Raw genomic sequence first — 18983 nt, forward strand, 5'->3', positions numbered from 1 at the left:
ACTCTGCTTCCTGCCTTGTGTCACACAAAGGAGTCACGCAGATCTGAGGCCCTCAGGGAATCTCGTGTTATAGCACCTCCTCAGGGCCACAGGTGTGCCAGGCACTTGGTGCAGCAGCTGCCCGCAGGGAGAGGCGACACCAACGCAGGGATGGAAGAGCAAGAGCAGGCTGGGTGCGGTGGTTCCCGCCTGGAATCCTAGCACTTTGGGAGGCCAAGGTGGGAGGATCTCTTGAGCCCAGGGGTTCAAGACCAGCCTGGGCAACATGGAGAAGCCCTGTCTCTACAAAAAATACAAAACATTAGCCAGGCATGGTGGCATGAGCCTGTAGTCCCAGCTTCTGGGGAGGCTGAGGTGGGAGAATCACTGGAGCCTGGGAGGTTGAGGCTGCAGTTAGCTACAATCATGCCACTGCATTCCAGCCTGGGTGACAGATCTAGACCCTGTCTCTCTCACACACACACACACACACACACACAAAGGAAAGCAAGTGTGAGTCAATGACAAGAAGGTGTTCAGTGTGGGTGACAAAAACAAGCGGGGAGTCCAAAAGGGGGAGCAGCTCGAGGGGAGCAGAGACTTCAAGGAGAGAAAGCCTGAGCGACTCAGCAATCATTGGGGGGCATCAGGGCAGAGGGAGGAAGTACAGGCCAGGTGCAGTGGCTCAAGCCTGTAATCCCAGCACTCTGGGAGACTGAGGTAAGCAGATTACTTGAGGTCAAAAGTTCGAGACCAGCCTGGCCAACATGGTGAAACCCCATCTGTACTAAAAATACAAAAAATGAGCTGGGCGTAGTGGTGCACACCTGTAATCCCAGCTACTCAGGAGGCTGAGGAAGGAGAATAGCTTGGCCCCAGGAGGTGGATGTTGCAGTGAGCCAAGATCACGCCATTGCACTCCAGCCTGGGTGACAGAGTGAGACTCTCTAGAAAAAAAAAAAAAGAAAAAAGAAAAGGAGTGCAGAATCCTCGGGGGAACATGCCGGGGTGTTCAGGCACCAGGCGGGAGGCCATGACACACCCCATTCCCGACCAAGGGATTCCTGGTGCCAGTGAGGACTGAGCCATCAGGGACAGGGACAGGTGTGCCCCTTCAGTGGCCATCTCCCTCCAGGCTGGCCTCCTCAGTGCTGCCCCCATGGGCCCCAGCCTCTTCCAAAGCTTGCTCCCCAGGAGACAATAAAAGTACCTCATCCTGGCATTTAGGGACCCCAGGAATCCGGTCCCACCTTCTCCTTCCAGCCTGTATCTGCTGCCTCCAGCTTATTCAAGACCTAAGTTTCCTGGTGGCCATGTCCCCCATGGGGTGGCTGTCATCCAGGCAGGGGTATTCTTGGGGAGCCCTTCCCTTCCCCACCTCCAGTGTACCTACAGGGCCCCTACTATTAATAGCAGTGCCTCTGCCTGGGGCCCCTGAGAGGCTGGGGTGGGAGAGGGGCGGACCAGCAGGCAGCGATCGTTGTCTCCAGATGGTGGCAAGTGTGTGTGAGGATGTGTGCAGGTGTCTCTGTATGTGTGTGTGTGTGTGTGTTTGTGTGTGTGTTTTATGTACATCATTGTTTCCGGTTCTTAGAAAAGGAATAGTGTTGTCTATGAGACTGGCAACACTAGGTCTGAGGGACCTAGTGTCCCTCACAGCAGAGCTGTCATCTGGGCTGGGCCTGTTTGGTGGTCAGTAGGATTTCAGGTCTAGCACGAACACCAGCACAGGGTGCAGAAGTTTATGGTAACAGTGAGCAGGAAAAAGCAAAATCAAACACTGAAATGTATGCCGGGCACGGTGGCACATGCCTGTAATCCCAGCACTTTGGGAGGCTGAGATGGGCAGATCACGAGGTCAGGAGATTGAGACCATCCTGGCCAACATGGTGAAACCCCATCTCTACTAAAAATACAAAAACTTAGCCAGGTGTGGTGGCGGGCACTTGTAGTCCCAGCTACTTGGGAGGCTGAGGCAGGAGAACGGCGTGAACCCGGGAGGCAGAGCTTGCAATGAGCCAAGATGGTGTCACTGCACTCCAGCCTGGGCAACAGGGCGAGACTCCATCTCAAAAAAAAAAAGTGTGAAATGCAAAATGCTTGAAAACCTAAAACTTTTTGAGCACCTACATGACACTCAGAGGAATTGCTCATTTTGAGCATTTCAGATTTTAGGAATTTGGATTTGGGATGCCCAACTGGTAATTATATATAATGCAAATATTCCAAAATCCAAAAAAAAAAAAAATTCAAAACACTTGTGGTGTCAATCATTTCAGATAAGGGATACTCAAACTGCATAATTTCCAGCATTGGTGAGGATATAAACACGTGGAGTAATGACCACTCCCCAAAACTCTTCGTGAGCAAATGGATTTGCATAATTTCTCAGAGGGAATTCGGCAGTATCGTTCTAGTATAAAATTTTCAGCCAGGCACAGTGGCTCACGCCTGTAATCCCAGCATTTTGGGAGGCCAAGGCAGGCAGATCACCTGAGGTCTGGAGTTCAAGACTACCCTGGTCAACATGGTGAAACCCCATCTCTACCAAAATACAAAAATTAGCTGAGAGTGGTGGCACACACCTGTAATCCCAGCTACTTGGGAGGCTGAGGCTGAAGAATCGCTTGAACCCAGGAGGTACAGGCTGCAGTAAGCCAAGATCGTGCCACTGTACTCCAGCCTGGGCAACAGAGTAAGACTCCATCTCAAAAAAAAAAAAATTGTATTTCATGAATCTCTCCCATTTCTAGTAGTCTGTAGTGTAAAATATTTGTACAATTAAAAGAAATATAGCATGGGGATTGTCTATGTAGCAATGTTTCTTTCTTTCTTTTTTTTTTTTTTTGACGGAGTCTCACTCTGTCACCCAGGCTGGAATGTAGTGGTGCTATCTCGGCTGCTCACTGCAACCTATGCCTCCCAGGTTCAGGCAATTCTCCTGCCTCAGCCTCCCGAGTAGCTGGGACTACAGGCACGTGCCACCACGCCCGTCTAATTTTTGTATTTTTAGTTGAGATGGGGTTTCACCATGTTGGCCAGGCTGGTCTTGAACTCCTGACCTTAAGTGATCCAACTGCCTCAGCCTCCCAAAATGCTTGGATTACAGGCGTAAGCCACCATGCCCAGCCCAGTGTTTCTAATAGAATAGAAAATAGGGACATAACAAATTTCCATCACCAGAGAAATAGGTACACAAATAATAGTGCACTGAGTATCATGCAGGTTTTAAACATCACAAAAGAGCTCCACTTCTGACTTCCAGTGATGCCATGGAAGTAGGTAACAGATGCTTTACATTGGGTTTTCAGGTGGGAACTCTCTGTCTAGCCTGGTTTCCTGATTTTCTGTGTCATTAAATGCACCTTCTGGAAAGCAAGTCAATTTATGGCCAAATGAAACTTTCAAATGTTTCTCAACAACTAGCTCACTTGTTTGGTATCCAATGTATCCTTTCATCCACCTGCCCATCAGTCTGGCCTTCCATTCATGCATTTGAGTGCCCTCTACTGAGCTGACAATTCAATAACTTCCATGTTCCCAGTTACGTACTAAGCATTCAGCAAATCATCCTTGATTGTGATGATGCATTTATCTCCATTTTCTTCTCCAACCTTATTTATTACTGTTCTCCCCAGTGCACACACCAATCCATCCATGAAGGTTTATTTACTTCCCCCTATATACCAAGCTATTATTCACTCCTGGTTTTTTTTTTTTTTTGTACCTATTTTCCAAAACAAAAGAGAAACCTAGGATTTTAAAACTTTGTTTCAACCTTCCTTCCTTCCTTCATGAAGATTTCTCCAACAGCCACTCCCATGGCTCTGTGCAGACTTAGTACTTGTAAATAGTAGGTCTGTTTAGCACTTGAGAATATGTTGTCTTGAGCTGTACACTAATTGTTTTGCTTCTATTAGTTATTCAATTTGGAGGCATGGTCAATGCTTGTTATTCTTTAGGACTGTTTATATCAGTGCTCCTGAGTAAGGCTGGCTCATAATCTGTCTTTATTATATTTAATATTTGTTTGGTATGGAATTAAGATCATAGTGTTCTCAGAATTTATAGAAAAGTAGCCCGTTATGTCAATTTTATGGGAGTTTTTTTGGTCTTTTAAAAAAAATAATTTTTTTTTACTTATGCAAATGGCGGTATTTTAAAAAAATTAGAATGACTTTGGTATTTAGTCAATAATACCATTAGGGCTGTGTTTTTGTGTGTGTCTGTGTGTGAGAGAGAGAGAGAGAGAGAGAGAGAGAAAGGCGCAAAGATGCACTTCTTGACTAATGATTAAATTTATATGGTGGCTATTGAGCTACTTAGGATTTCCATTTCTTCATACACATATTTTTAAAGTTATATTTTTAGGATATTGCCTATTTGGTACAAATTTTCAAGTATATTGACATCAATTTTTCTTTTCTTTTTTTTTTTTTTTGAGATAGAGTCTCGCTCTGTCGCCCAGGCTGGAGTGTGGTGGCCGGATCTCAGCTCACTGCAAGCTCCGCCTCCCGGGTTTACGCCATTCTCCTGCCTCAGCCTCCCAAGTAGCTGGGACTACAGGCGCCCGCCACCTCGCCTGGCTAGATTTTTGTATTTTTTAGTAGAGATGGGGTTTCACTGTGTTAGCCAGGATGGTCTTGATCTCCTGACCTCGTGATCCGCCCGTCTCGGCCTCCCAAAGTGCTGGGATTACAGGCTTGAGCCACTGCGCCCGGCCCAATTTTTCATAATATGCTATTATCTTTTAAAATATTTTCTACCTCCATAGTTATATCTTCCTGTTAATTTCTGAGTTTTTGTGATTTCTCTTTCTTCTTGATAATCCCCATTAAAGACTTGTATATGATACTTTCCTCAAAGAACCAACTATTAGCTCTTTCTCCGTCTTTCTATGATTATCCTCATTTTTTCTGTTTCATTAATTTATCATCTATTTATCCTTCCATTTACATTATTTGGGTTTATTCTCATGTTATTTTTTCTCATATGTTGGTTATTAGCTTCATTAATGTTCATCCTTTCTGCTTTCCTAATGTAAATAAAGCTACAGTTTTCTCTCACATGTTTACTGCAGCATCTCACAATTTTTAATTTGCACAGTTTTAATCATTTATTAGCATTATCTAATTTTCTTTCTTTCTTTTTTTTTTTTTTTTTTTGAGATGGAGTCTCGCTCTGTCGCCCAGGCTGGAGTGCAGTGGCTGGATCTCGGCTCACTGCAAGCTCTGCCTCCCGGGTTCATGCCATTCTCCTGCCTCAGCCTCCCGAGTAGCTGAGACTACAGGTGCCCATCACCACGCCTGGCTAATTTTTTGTATTTTTAGTAGAGATGGGGTTTCACCGTGTTAGCCAGGATGGTCTCGATCTCCTGACCTCGTGATCCACCTGCCTTGGCCTCCCAAAGTGCTGGGATTACAGGCGTGAGCCACCGCACCCAGCCTAATTTTTTGTATTTGTAGTAGAGACGGAGTTTCACCATGTTAGCCAGGATGGTATCGATCTCCTGACCTGGTGATCCACCTGCCTCAGCCTCCCAAACTGCTGGGATTACAGGTGTGAGCCACCGTGCCTGGCCAGTATTATCTAATTTTCATTATGATTTATATAGACATTTGAGTTTAGAAAAATGTTCTAATTTTTATTTTTTTCTTTTCTTTTTTTTTTTTACTTTTTTTTTTTTAAATTATACTTTAAGTTCTAGGGTACATGTGCACAACGTGCAGGTTTGTTACATATGTATACATGTGCTATGTTGGTGTGCTGCACCCATTAACTCATCATTTATATTAAGTATATCTCCTAATGCTATCCCTCCCCCCACCCCCTCCCCACAATAGGACCCGGTATGTGATGTTCCCCTTCCTGTGTCCAAGTGATCTCATTGTTCAATTCCCACCTATGAGTGAGAACATGCGGTATTTGGTTTTCTGTTCTTGTGATAGTTTGCTGAGAATGATGGTTTCCAGCTGCATCCATGTCCCTACAAAGGACACGAACTCATCCTTTTTTATGGCTGCATAGTATTCCATGGTGTATATGTGCCACATTTTCCTAATCCAGTCTGTCACTGATGGACATTCAGGTTGATTCCAAGTCTTTGCTATTGTGAATAGTGCCACAATAAACATACATGTGCATGTGTCTTTATAGCAGCATGACTTAAAATCCTTTGGGTATATACCCAGTAATGGGATGGCTGGGTCAAATGGTATTTCTAGTTCTAGATCCTTGAGGAATCGCCACACTGTTTTCCACAATGGTTGAACTAGTTTACAGTCCCACCAACAGTGTAAAAGTGTTCCCATTTATCCACATCCTCTCCAGCACCTGTTGTTTCCTGATTCTTTAATGATTGCCATTCTAACTGGTGTAAGATGGTATCTCATTGTGGTTTTGATTTGCATTTCTCTGATGGCGAGTGATGATGAGCATTTTTTCATGTGTCTGTTGGCTGTGCATTTGTCACATAGTTCTCGTGTTATGGTTTTCATCTCTATCAGTTCTTTTAAGGACTTCTCTACATTGGTTATTCTAGTTAGTCATTTGTCAAATCTTTTTTCAAGGTTTTTAGTTTTTTTGCTTTGGTTGCATAGTTCCTCCTTTAGCTCTGAGAAGTTTGATTGACTGAAGCCATCTTCTCTCAACTCATCAAAGTCATTCTCCGTCCAGCTTTGTTCTATTGCTGGCGATGAGCTGTGTTCTTTTGGACGGGGAGATGCGCTCTGATTTTTTGAATTTCCAGCTTTTCTGCACTGCTTTTTCCCCATCTTTGTGGTTTTATCTGCCTTTGGTCTTTGATGATGGTGACATACTGATGGGTTTTGGTGTGGGTGTCCTTTCTGTTTGCTAGTTTTCCTTCTAACAGTCAGGACCCTCGGCTGCAGGTCTGTTGAAGTTTGCTTGAGGTCCACGCCAGATGCTGTTTGCCTGAGTATCAGCAGCAGAGGCTGCAGAAGATAGAATATTGCTGAACAGCGAGTGTTGCTGTCTGATTCTTGCTCTGCAAGCTTTGTCTCAGGGGTGTACCCAGCCGTGTGAGGTGTGAGGTGTCAGTCTGCACCTAGTGGGGAATGTCTCCCATTTAGGCTACTCAGGGATCAGGGACCCACTTGAGCAGGCAGTCTGTCCGTTCTCAGATCTCAATCTCCGTGCTGGGAGATCCACTGCTCTCTTCAAAGCTGTCAGACAGGGACATTTACCTCTGCCGAGGTTTCTGCTGCTTTTTGTGTAGCTATGCCCTGTCCCCAGAGGTGGAGTCTACAGAGGCAGGCAGGCCTCCTTGAGCTGTGTTGGGCTCCACCCAATTCGAGCTTCCCAGCAGCTTTGTTTACCTACTTAAGCCTCAGCAATGGTGGGCGCCCCTCCCCCAGCCTTGCTGCCACCTTTCAGTTAGATCTCAGACTGCTGTGCTAGCAATAAGGGAGGCTCCATGGGCGTGAGACCCTCTGGGCCAGGTGTGGAATATAATCTCCTAGTGTGCCGTTTGCTAAGACCCTTGGTAAAGCGCAGTATTAGGGTGGGAGTTACCTGATGTTCCAGGTTTGTGTGTCTCACTTTCCCTTGGCTAGGAAAAGGAATTCCCTTCCCCGTTGCACTTCCCAGGTGAGGCGATGCCTCCCCCTGCTTCAGCTCTCACTGGTCAGGCTGCACCTGTGGACCAGCACCACCTGTCCGACAGGCCCCAGTGAGGTGAACCCGGTACCTCAGTTGAAAATGCAGAAATCACCCGTCTTCTCTGTCGCTCAAGCTGGGAGCTGGAAGCTGGAGCTGTTCCTATTTGGCCATCTTGGGCGTGCCCCCGAAAAAATGCTCTAATTTTTATAATGGTGCAACAAATGTCCTTGTGCATGAGCCTTTTTTTTCTTTTTCTTTGAGATGGAATCTCGCTCTGTCACCCAGGCTGGAGTGCTGTAGTACTATCTCGGCTCACTGCAAGCTCCGCCTCCCAGGTTCACACCATTCTCCTGCCTCAGCCTCCTGAGTAGCTGGGACTACAGGCGCCCGCCACCAGGTCCGGCTAATTTTTTGTATTTTTAGTAGAGATGGGGTTTCACCATTTTAGCCAGGATGGTCTCGATCTCCTGACCTTGTGATCTGCCCATCTCGGCCTCCCTCCCAAAGTGCTGGGATTACAGGTGTGAGCCACCACGCCAGACCTGTGCATGAGCCTTTTTAAAATATTTTTTGCCTGTCTACTTTTGGGGTAGATTTTAAGATGTTGGATTGTGGGTCACAGGGTTAATGACTATGTGGTTTTACTAAATATGGCCAAATTGCTCTGCACAACGATGTGTACACAGCCACACTAGCACAGTTACATGTGAAACTATAGAAATTTTGCTACAGATAAGTAGTATTTCAGTATATTTTAATTTGCATTTTTCTGTTTTGAATAAAATTAAGAGGCTTTTGTCTTTTTTCTTCTTGGAACTGTTCATGTGTCTAGCATACCTACATGGGATTGTTGGTAGTCTTTAGAGACTTGTTATATATTAAATACATTAAAACCTTTGTAATATACTTGGCATATATTTGTTGCTGTTCACCATTTATCTTTTGTACTTTATTGACTTTATATCAATAAATATAAATGGTACATAGTACACATTAATTCTATGTTCTCAGGCATCCTTCCTTCTTATGGAAGGGCTGTGATCACTCTCTAATCTGTGCTACATTGACAAGGAACAGCCAGTGTCAGCTGAAGTAGAAGTTTTATTTCCCAGGCTTCATGATGATTTAGTTATCTTTCTTTCAGATATACCTGAGAATCTCTTGGATGTCCCCACAAGGCTTTCGACTTACTCTGGGGTTTGCAAAACCTGGGCCCCAAGTTGCCCAGCGGGGATGCAGCCCTGAGGAGGCAGCTAAGGGTCATCTACAGGGAGCACCGCCCACCTCCTCCTGCAGGTCTTCACCCACAGCTGTTTTGTCTGAGCACTCATCTGAGTCACTGAGAGCATTTATTCATCAAAAAATAATTCTACTGAGCTTGACTTGTATAGTGTTTGTTTCAAAAGTTGTTTCTTTGTTGAAAATTTTATCTAATGAAATGACTATAAACCAGATACTTTCTCTTTTTATTTTTCCTTTGTGTCATATGTAGAAAGCTGATAATTTAAGAAGCCAGGGAAATGACCCTATCTGTTTACGTAAACTACGAGCCTTGGATCTAAAGTCTTTTTCCAATAGCTCCTGAGGAAGGTCGCCTAACCATACGCTTGCTTTCTGCAGGTTCCAGAAGTTTCCATGTGAAAGGAATGTCTCTCCCAACTCTGCCTCACCCAGTAACCTCCTCATTTAAAAAGCAGTGACTTTGTAATTTCCTAACTATACCTCACTGATTTCAAGGCACTGAAAAGCAGAAAAACCTCTTAGTACATGGAGATGGGGGTGATCTGGAAATTCCCTTTGTAACTTTTTTTAGTGAGTCTAATGTAAATTATTAGCTTATGTTTTAAATAAAGTCATCTCTTAACACTAGAATATGAAGCCATTCATTTTAAAATAGTGCTAATAAGATAAAATTCGCATGCCATAAAATTTATGCACATGTAGTATATAATCTAATATAATCACAGATTTATGCAGTCACTACCACAATCTGATTGTAAACATTAACGTAACTTTATGTTTTTATGTGTGAATTATATATCTGTATTTCTGTTTTGTCATTCTGAATGACAATTATCTTTATGTAGATTTACATAGATGTAAAACACCCTTTTTTTTAAAGTCAAGACATTTAAGTTTTTTATTTTTTGAGACAGGGTTTTGTTCTGCCACCCAGGCTGGAGTGCAGTGGCCTAATCACAGCTAACTGCCTCTCACCTCAGCCTCCTGAGTAGCTGGGACCACAAGTATGGCCCACCAAGCCCAGCTAGCTTTTGGTTTTTTGTTTGTTTTTCTGGTTTTTTTTGAGACGGAGTCTTGCACTGTCGCTGTGGCTGGAGTGCAGTGGCGCAATCTCACCTCACTGCAAGCTCCGCCTCCCGGGTTCACGCCATTCTCCTACCTCAGCCTCTGGAGTAAGCTGGGACTGCAGGTGCCCACCACCATGCCGGGCTAATTTTTTGTATTTTTAGTAGAGATGGGGTTTCACTATGTTAACGAGGATGGTCTCGATCTCCTGACCTCGTGATCCACCTGCCTCGGCCTCCCAAAGTGCTGGGATTACAGGCATGAGCCACTGCACCCGGCCATTTTTCTTTTCTTTTTTTTTTTTTAAGAGACATGAATCTTGCTATGTTGCTCAGGCTGGTCTCAAACTCCTGGGCTAAAGCAATCCTCCCAGCTCAATCTCCTAAATATTTAAATGTTCCCAAACATTTAAACGTTTTTTTTTTTTTTTGAGACGGAGTCTCGCTCTGTCGCCCAGGCTGGAGAGCAGTGGCCGGATCTCAGCTCACTGCAAGCTCCGCCTCCCGGGTTTACGCCATTCTCCTGCCTCAGCCTCCCGAGTATCTGGGACTACAGGCGCCCACCACCTCGCCCGGCTAGCTTTTTGTATTTTTTAGTAGAGATGGGGTTTCACCGTGTTCGCCAGCATGGTCTTGATCTCCTGACCTCGTGATCCGCCCGTCTGGGCCTCCCAAAGTGCTGGGATTACAGGCTTGAGCCACCACACCTGGCCACATTTAAATGTTTTTAATACATTAAACAAGAATTGTGTGTCTTAAGTATTGTTATAAAATTCAAATAATTATTTGATCTATAGAATAAAATATACTACCATTAGGTGACAGGTTTAGATTAACCCTTTGATTCCAAATCCCATGCACTTTCTTCCCACCTCTACTTCCTGGGATAGACTCTAAGCTTCTACTATGAATTTGGCATCAGTTGGGATTTTAATCCTGTTCCTGGGTCCCTCTGTGTGGAACACTTGCCAGGACAGAGACTGCAGGAACCCCAGAGTCCTTGCTCCTCAAACACTAGGATTTCAAGGAGGAAGAGTCCCCCCATTGATGCTTCATCCTTATACCTCTCCACATCCCCCAAGCCTTTTTATTACAGGAAGCCTCGGAATTAACCCTCCCCATCATAAACACATGGACGCCAGGCTGGGCCTCCTTCTACAGTGAGCCCCACACCTAGTTCTGGGAGGACTCTGAGAAACGAGGATCCTCTATACAAATTGGGGCAATTTCCCTCCAGCTTTCTCAATTGAGGTCTACTATTCCACTTCAGATAATGTGGCCGAAAATAGGTAATTCCATTTCCACGTGGATAATCTCTCCTGTTACTTACACCAACCATGGCTTCTGGGTGGTGGAGCGACACACACTATAGAATGAAAGAGAAACAAGGGGCTTCTTCAGGGACCCAGCCTCAGGGTGGAGATGTGGTTTCCTTCCTAGGAGGAGGACATAGTAGGGTGTGCATTGCAAGGGGGAGAAAGATAAACTCAGCCACGGGGGCCAGGACGATCCTCACTCGGCCTGGTAGGACCCACTCACTGAAATAGGTTCTTGTTACTTCCCAACTCCTTTGCAAGGAAACAAGTCAAGGTGTTTGTTGAAGTAAACACAAAATATCAAATGAGGCAAAATCATGGCTTCAGAATCCCTTTGACCATGAATACTGTGTGACACACTTTGTTTTAACAGAATTTGATTGCTCTGTAGGTGTCAAAATTTTTCCCCACAAAATAATAATAAAAAATAAGTGAGACTGCTCAATTTTAAAAATGTCACTTTCCCCCCAAGAAACATGTTTCTTATAGTAAGAGTCTCCAAGAACCATTGCTGTCTAGAATAGTTTCCCAGTGGTGCCTGAGGAGACACCTGCTGTGAGGGATGAAATGTTCAAATGAGTGACACCAAGACCAAGGGCTCTAGGAGTTCCGAGACAGCCGCCCATGGACTCCATGGGAGAAGGCAGGGCTCGGGGCCCTGGGCTGGACCAGAAGAGGGAGGAGTACAGTAGGGCTGAGAGAAGTCACAAGAATGTCCAGGTCATGTGTGGACAGGAGGGGGAGGATGGATTCCAGGGTTTAAAGTTCAGAAAAGTCAGTACACCATCATCCAGCCACAGCCATCTGCACAGTGATTTCTGTGCTCCGTCTAAGTGAGAGTGAATCCTAGCCATGGCTGGTCACTGCCAGGGCAAGAACTGAGGCCTTCCCATTCCTTGTCATCCCAGAGCTCAGCCCTGGGCAGCCCAACTTAGTCCTCCCAGAGGTTCTGATAAGCACATCACTGGGCTGGGATCTAGCTCAGGCGTGGAAAGGTTTCATCCTCACCCTGTCTAGCCTGCTGGGTCCCACACTAATCCAGGTGCCTTCTCGGGCTCTGATCCAGGATCAGAGGAGATGAGAGTGGGCTCCTGAAGACAGTAAGGTGTCCCCATCCCCTCTGTCCCTGCTGCTCTGATCCTGTGTGGACAGGGTTTGCTGGTTCGTGCTTTGCATCTCTGTATACAAGTGCAGCCCCTGCTGGGAACCCTTGACCTGGATGCTGTGCTCCCCGCTGCAGCATCCCCAGGCCTCACAGAGTGCCTGGCCCCTGTACCTGTGCCCAGGAAGCTCCCATAAATGGGTGACTGGATCGGAGCAGTCACCTACTCTGCAAGAAAACACCAGGGTAGAAGAATCATGTCTTCTTCATCTTTATATCTCTGAAGCTGCGCTCTTCTGTGTGGTGGCCACTACCCGGAGGTGTTGCTTATAACTAACTTAATTAATTCATTCAGTTAATTACAGTGCAATGAAACACTCCAACAGCCACATTTCACGTGTCCCTAGGAGTTATTTGCCACTGACCATAGCACTCAACAGCACAGAGAGCATTTCCCTCCATACAGAACACTTGGGTAGCTGCTCTGAGCCCAGCCCAGGTCTGTTGAATGAGCTCATCTACCTCACAATGTTTCCATCACAGTTGCAATTCCAGGTAGATAAGTCTGTAGCTGAGAGCTGTAACGCTGCAGTGAAAATGGGGAAGTGAGAGGAGGAAAGGAGACCTTCTCACTTGACGATTTACGATTGTCAGCAACGCCTCATTGATGGCCTCGAACTCCATAGAGCCCAAGGAAGGTAAGAGAGCCCAGAGGACAGAGAAGGGTGATCTTGTGCCATCTAATGTGACCTCAGTGGAGTAGGAGGGATGGGTGAGTCACTCACTGGAATACCATTCTTGCTAATGTTTGTGGCCCTGGACACCACGCGATGCGCGCAGCAGTGAGGATGAAGACGGGAGGTAGGGAACTGCACCCCAGGTAGGACCCAACGGGAGAGGCTTCTGGGGAGCACGAGGGTTACACCTGAGGCTATGAAGCCTTGGAAGGGAGCTGTGAAAGCAGAAATAAATGTGTAAAATCTGATTCGTTCTCTCTGTATTTTAACAACATACAGAGATGGCGCCTCTGGGCTCTGAAGTGTGCTGTGTTTGCCATCATAGTCCTCACGCTGATACTTAAAGATAGTCTTTCCCAAAGCATCAGATCTTTCCTGCCTTTGCCACAGCAAACTTCAGAGCCTTTGATTATGTTTCACGTCTTGGGAATGATACACAAAAGATTTTGGTTTGAGTTTTGGGTGTTGACCTCCAGGGGAAGTAATCTGGTGAGACACAACTCTCTCACAGGCAGATACCTGATCTTGGATGGGAAGTCCATCTAGTGAGCGCCGGGTGCTGGGTGAGAAGTCGGCCCTCTCCCTCTGCACTTCCTTTCTTTTCTTTTCTTTTCTTTCTTTCTTTCTTTTTTTTTTTTTTTTGAGATGGAGTCTCGCTCTGTCACCCAGGCTGGAGTGCAGTGGTGCGATCTTGGCTCACTGCAACCTCCGCCTCCTGAGTTCAAGCGATACTCCTGCAACCTCAGCCTCCTGAGTAGCTGGGATTACAGGCGCCTGCCACCATGCCCGGCTAATTTTTTGTATTTTCAGTAGAGACGGGGTTTCATCCTGTTAGCCAGGATGGTCTCGGATCTCCTGATCTTGTGATCTGCCCGCCTCGGCCTCCCAAAGTGCTGGAATTATAGGTGTGAGCCACCGCCCCCGGGCCCTCCCTCTGCACTTTCGGGACTTGCAGCAGAATCTTCAAGTTCTGTCCTCGTAACGGGGGGATCAGTTAAAGGGCAGCCAGGTTTCTGCTGGGATATGGGCCAGCTGTGCCCGCTGGTCTCAGGTGGAACAAGTTAAGTCAGCCCACAGTGGTGTACACGGACCCTTTGTGAGGTGGACGCCTTAAACTTCTTGACCTGTGTTATCCTCCCAGCAGCCATGCGAGCTTGCACGCCACTGTACTCTCCATTGAGTGGTCATAGAGGCTGAGACCTGAAGAGGCCGAGCTGTTTGTCTGAGCTCAGGGAAGGCAGAGCTGGAGTCTGAACTCAGATCCATGTGGATCTGCACTCTCATGTGGGAGCCACAGGCCCCAGGGTTATTTACTTGTAGTTAGAAAATGAGCAGTTTGGCCAGGCGCAGTGGCTCATGCCTGTAATTCCAACACTTTGGGAGGCTGAGGAAGGTGGATTATGAGGTCAGGAGATCAAGACCATCTTGGCTAACACAGTGAAACCCTGTCTCTACTAGAAATACAAAATAAATAAATAAATAAAAAATAGCCGGGCATGGTGGCAGGCACCTGTAGTCCCAGCTACTCAGGAGGCTGGGGCAGGAGAATGGCGTGAACCCTGAAAGCAGAGATTGCAGTGAGCCGAGATTGTACCACTGCACTCCAGCCTGGGCGACAGAGCGAGACTCCGTCTCAAAAAAAAAAGAAAAGAAAAGGAAATGAGCAGTTCAGTTCCTGAGATGCACAAGCCTCCTGTCCAGGGCCCACTGGCTGCACGGCAAGTGCTGCCACATGTGGGACAGGGCAGGAGCAGAGCCACACGGGTCCTTGGCCAGCGCTGGTGAAGGCCCAGGGTCTCAGCTTGTATTCGCGACTGTGCTGCTTGCCTCAAGTTTTGCTATGTGATTTTTTTTAAAGAGCATGATCCCTTTTTTTAAAGTTTTATTTCATGTTTGAGTCTCCTTTTGCAGCACTTCAGGCCTGTAGAAAATCTGCCAGTGCAGTCCAAAAAGAGGTTTCCCTCCCTCACCTGAAAGCCAGTTGCCAGCCTCATGTCTCATCACCTTGATGATTTTCAAGTGCTTTATGACCATCAATGACATTGTCCTGTATGGCCACCGTGCAGTTATGGTGCTAGGAAACGAACACTGATGCCGACTGTCTTCAGACCTCACTCGAGTTTGGTCATTTGTCCCAGTTTTTTTTTTAATTGAGACGGAGTCTCACTCTGTTGCCCAGGCCGGAGTGCAGTGGCACAACCTTGGCTCACTGCAACCTCCACCTCCCGGATTCAAGCGATTCTCCTGCCTCAGCCTCCTGAGTAGCTGGGACTACAGGCATGTGTCACCACACCCGGCTAATTTTTTTTGTATTTTTAGTGGAGACGGGGTTTCACTGTATTAGCCAGGATGGTCTCGATCTCCTGACCTTGTGATCTGCCTGCCTCGGCCTCCCAAAGTGCTAGGATTACAGGAGTCCGTCTGTCACTAGGCTGGAGTACAGTGGCACCATCTCAGCTCACTGCAACCTCTGCCTCCAGGTTTCAAGCGAATCTCCTGCCTCAGCCTCCCAAGTAGTTGGGACTACAGGCATGCGCCACCACACCCAGCTAATTTTTGTATTTTTAGTGGAGACGGGGTTTCACCATGTTGACCAGGATGGTTTCGATCTCTTGACCTCATGATCTGCCCGCTTCGGCCTCCCAAAGTGCTGGGATTACAGGCATGAGCCACCATGCCCGGCCATTTGTCCCAGTTTTATCCCTTTCAGCAAAAAGAAAAATCCCAGCCCTGAGTCACCTGCTGCATGTGTCCTGTTTCTCTTAGTCTCTGTCAGCCTGGGACAGTCTCCTGGGCTTTGACTTTGGACACCGTGACACTTGTGAAGAGGACAGTCTGGTTATCTGTAGAGCAGCCCTCATTTTGGGTTTATCTGCTGTTCCCTCATGGCCAGGCTCTGAGTGCTGCGTCTTTGGTGGGAATATCACCGAAGTGAGACTCCATTCTTCCACTTGCTTCTGATCTGGGGAAGTCGCCTTCTCACCCCTTTGTAATTATAAGTCCTTTGTTGGGGAGTTTACCGTCATCTGTTTTTTTGTTTTTGTTTTTGTTTTTTTTTTTTTTGAGATGGAGTCTCACTCTGTCACCAGGCTAGAGTGCAGTGGTGTAATCTCAGCTCACTGCAGTCTCTGCTTCCCAGGTTCAAGCGATTCTCCTGCCTCAGCCTCCCAAGTAGCTGGGACTACAGGCACGAGCCACCATGCCCAGCTAATTTTTGTATTTTTAGTAGAGACAGGGTTTCCCCATGTTGGCCAGGATGGTCTCGATCTCCTAACCACATGATCCACCCACCATTACTCCATTAAAGTCCAGCTCTGGGCCACAGGGGATGTTGGGGACGTGGTAGTTCCTCCATCACAACGTTCTCCAGGGCTCAGCTCACGGTGACTCCAGGCAGACGTCCTCACATCCTCATGCCTTTGAGAGCTGAGTTGCCCTCCTGAAGGCAGAGCTTTCTGGACCAGCTCTGTGGTTTCTGGTGTTTGTAAAACCACAACCACAGGACAGAGTCAGAGACCTGGATTCCAGTCCTGGCTTTGTCACTTCCTGCCTGTGGCCTTAGCCAGGGAACGTTACCCACCTAAGCCTCAGCCTCCTGCCCTGGGAAACAGAGCCGGAGGGGATCCCATGCCCAGCTCGGGAGATTGATCCACTCAGGGCCCCTCTCTGGGCCTGGCGCACATTGGATATTGAGGGGGATACTGGTTCCCCGTCCCCTTCTGACAGCCCCCAGTCCCTTGCCATGTCAGGCCCCACAAGCTTCCAGGCAGCTCTGCACCTGAGCCAAATGATAATAGAAATACCAGACACCCAGGCTGGTTGGAGCAGGATTGTCCTGGATTTGTGGTCAATTCGACATGTGACACCTAGAGTAACCAGGCAAGGAAATAAATCACCGTGTGGCCTGGCACTGGCAGATGCTGGGGAGATGGAAGCATGGTGGCAGATTGCTCTTGTGCAGGGGAATGGTGGGTTCGTTTGTAAATGCAGGCTGAAGTGGGAGGCTGTGTGGGAAGGATCCCTGAAGTCAGGTCTGCCCAGCAGCCCACACTGCAGGCTCCACCACGTCCCCGACATCTCCCCAAGCTGGGATCTGGGGAGAGTGAGACGTAGTGTTGTCCGGTCCCCAGTGGGAGGTGTTAATAGGGAATGCTGTGGTAGATTCTGACAAACCTTGTGTTCGGGTTTGATCAACAAACTTTGACATGTTCCTTTTCCAGAATCATCACTTTCTTGGAGTCTATGTCCATCCCTCCTCAGAGCATAGACCCCCCCAAAGGTTCGGACTAGTGCTACTGTGAACACTATAGACCTATTAACACTTCAGAGCATAGCCCTGCTGTGTGTTGAGGACAGAGCTGCTAGGATTCTGAGTGTAGACCCACGGAGGATAGGAACGAGTTTGAAGGAGCCTTCTTCAGATAGAGTGGGATGAGTCCAGGTTTGGTCCTCGGGAGGTCAGCTCAGGACTCAGGGCTGAAGGCAGCATCAGGCATCTGTTCCTCAGCAGCAGTTCCCTCTCCATGGAGGAGGCCAGGGCCATAGTTGTGGGGCCTGCAGGTGGGTGGCATGGGGCCCGCAGGTGGGTGGCGTGGGACCCGCAGGTGGGTGGCGTGGGGCCCGCGGGTGGGTGGCGTGGGGCTCCCAGGTGGGTGGCGTGGGGCCCACAGGTGGGTGGGGTGGGGCTTCCCATGTGGATGCTGAGGGCCCCTGTGCTGAGGGTGGTGGTCCCATCCTCCTCCACCCTGCTGCATCTGAGGCCTGAGTGCTCAGGCTCCCCTGCCTGTTTTAGGGTTCACCGTTCACCCTGGTGACAGGTGGGTGCTGGAGACCGGCCGCCTGTATGAAATCACTATTGAAGTTTTTGACAATTTCAGCAACAAGGTCTATTTATCTGACGTGAGTGCCTGCTTGTCGTGCCTGGGGGATGAGGTGGGGTCGTTGCCTGACGCAGCTGCTGGAAACAGCCCCCAAAGCAACAGGAGCCCCCATGCAGGTCAACCGAGGAGGGGTCCTGTGTCTAGCGGCGCTCCCGGGTCTGTGGGAGATAATGCGGAGGCGTCCCGGGGCATCTCCACAGCCTGTGAGCCTGCACACCGGCCCCGCCATGGAGCCCCTGTCGGGCTGGAGAGCAGAGGGTTCCACAGCGGGGGATAGGGAGGAGGTCTCTGCCCGCCACTCTCCCACCCCCTTTTCCCCAAGCTGGGGACCTCAGAGAATCCATTCTCCTCCTGCCCTGCAGAGAGTCAGGGAGCATGTCCTGGCCTTCTGCCTGCTGAGCCCCAAATACCTGGAACCCTGCATGACAGAGGCCGAGCTCAGCTTGCTTTCTGGTTCTGGAAAGGGGTGTCAGACAGATGGGGAAATGTACAGGAGTCTTGGCCGCCTCTCTGTCCCCTGTGAGAAACTCCAGTCTCATCAGTGAGTGCCTCCAGGCCCTTCCAGGTGGCGTTGGAGATTTATTTGTTTGTTTTTTGAGACGGAGTCTCGCTCTGTCCCCTAGGCTGTAGTGCAGTGGCATGATCTCGGCTCAATGCTACCTCCGCCTTCCAGGTTCACACCATTCTCCTGCCTCAGCCTCCCAAGTAGCTGGGACTACAGGTGCCCACCACTACGTCCGGCTAATTTTTTTGTATTTTTAGTAGAGATGGGGTTTCACCGTGTTAGCCAGGATGGTCTCAATCTCCTGACCTCGTGATCCGCCCGCCTTGGCTTCCCAAAGTGCTGGGATTACAGGTGTGAGCCACCGCGCCTGGCCCTGCGTTGGAGGTTTCAGAAGGAGGTGAGGTTCCGAGGTCAGGAGATCGAGACCATCCTGGCTAACACAGGTGAAACCCTGTCTCTACTAAAAATATAAAAAAAATTAGTCGGGCATGGTGGCGGGCGCCTGTAGTCCCAGCTACTCGGGAGGCTGAGGCAGGAG

Source organism: Macaca fascicularis, chromosome 2, assembly GCF_037993035.2.
Source record: "Macaca fascicularis isolate 582-1 chromosome 2, T2T-MFA8v1.1".
Classification (NCBI taxonomy): Eukaryota; Metazoa; Chordata; class Mammalia; order Primates; family Cercopithecidae; genus Macaca; species Macaca fascicularis.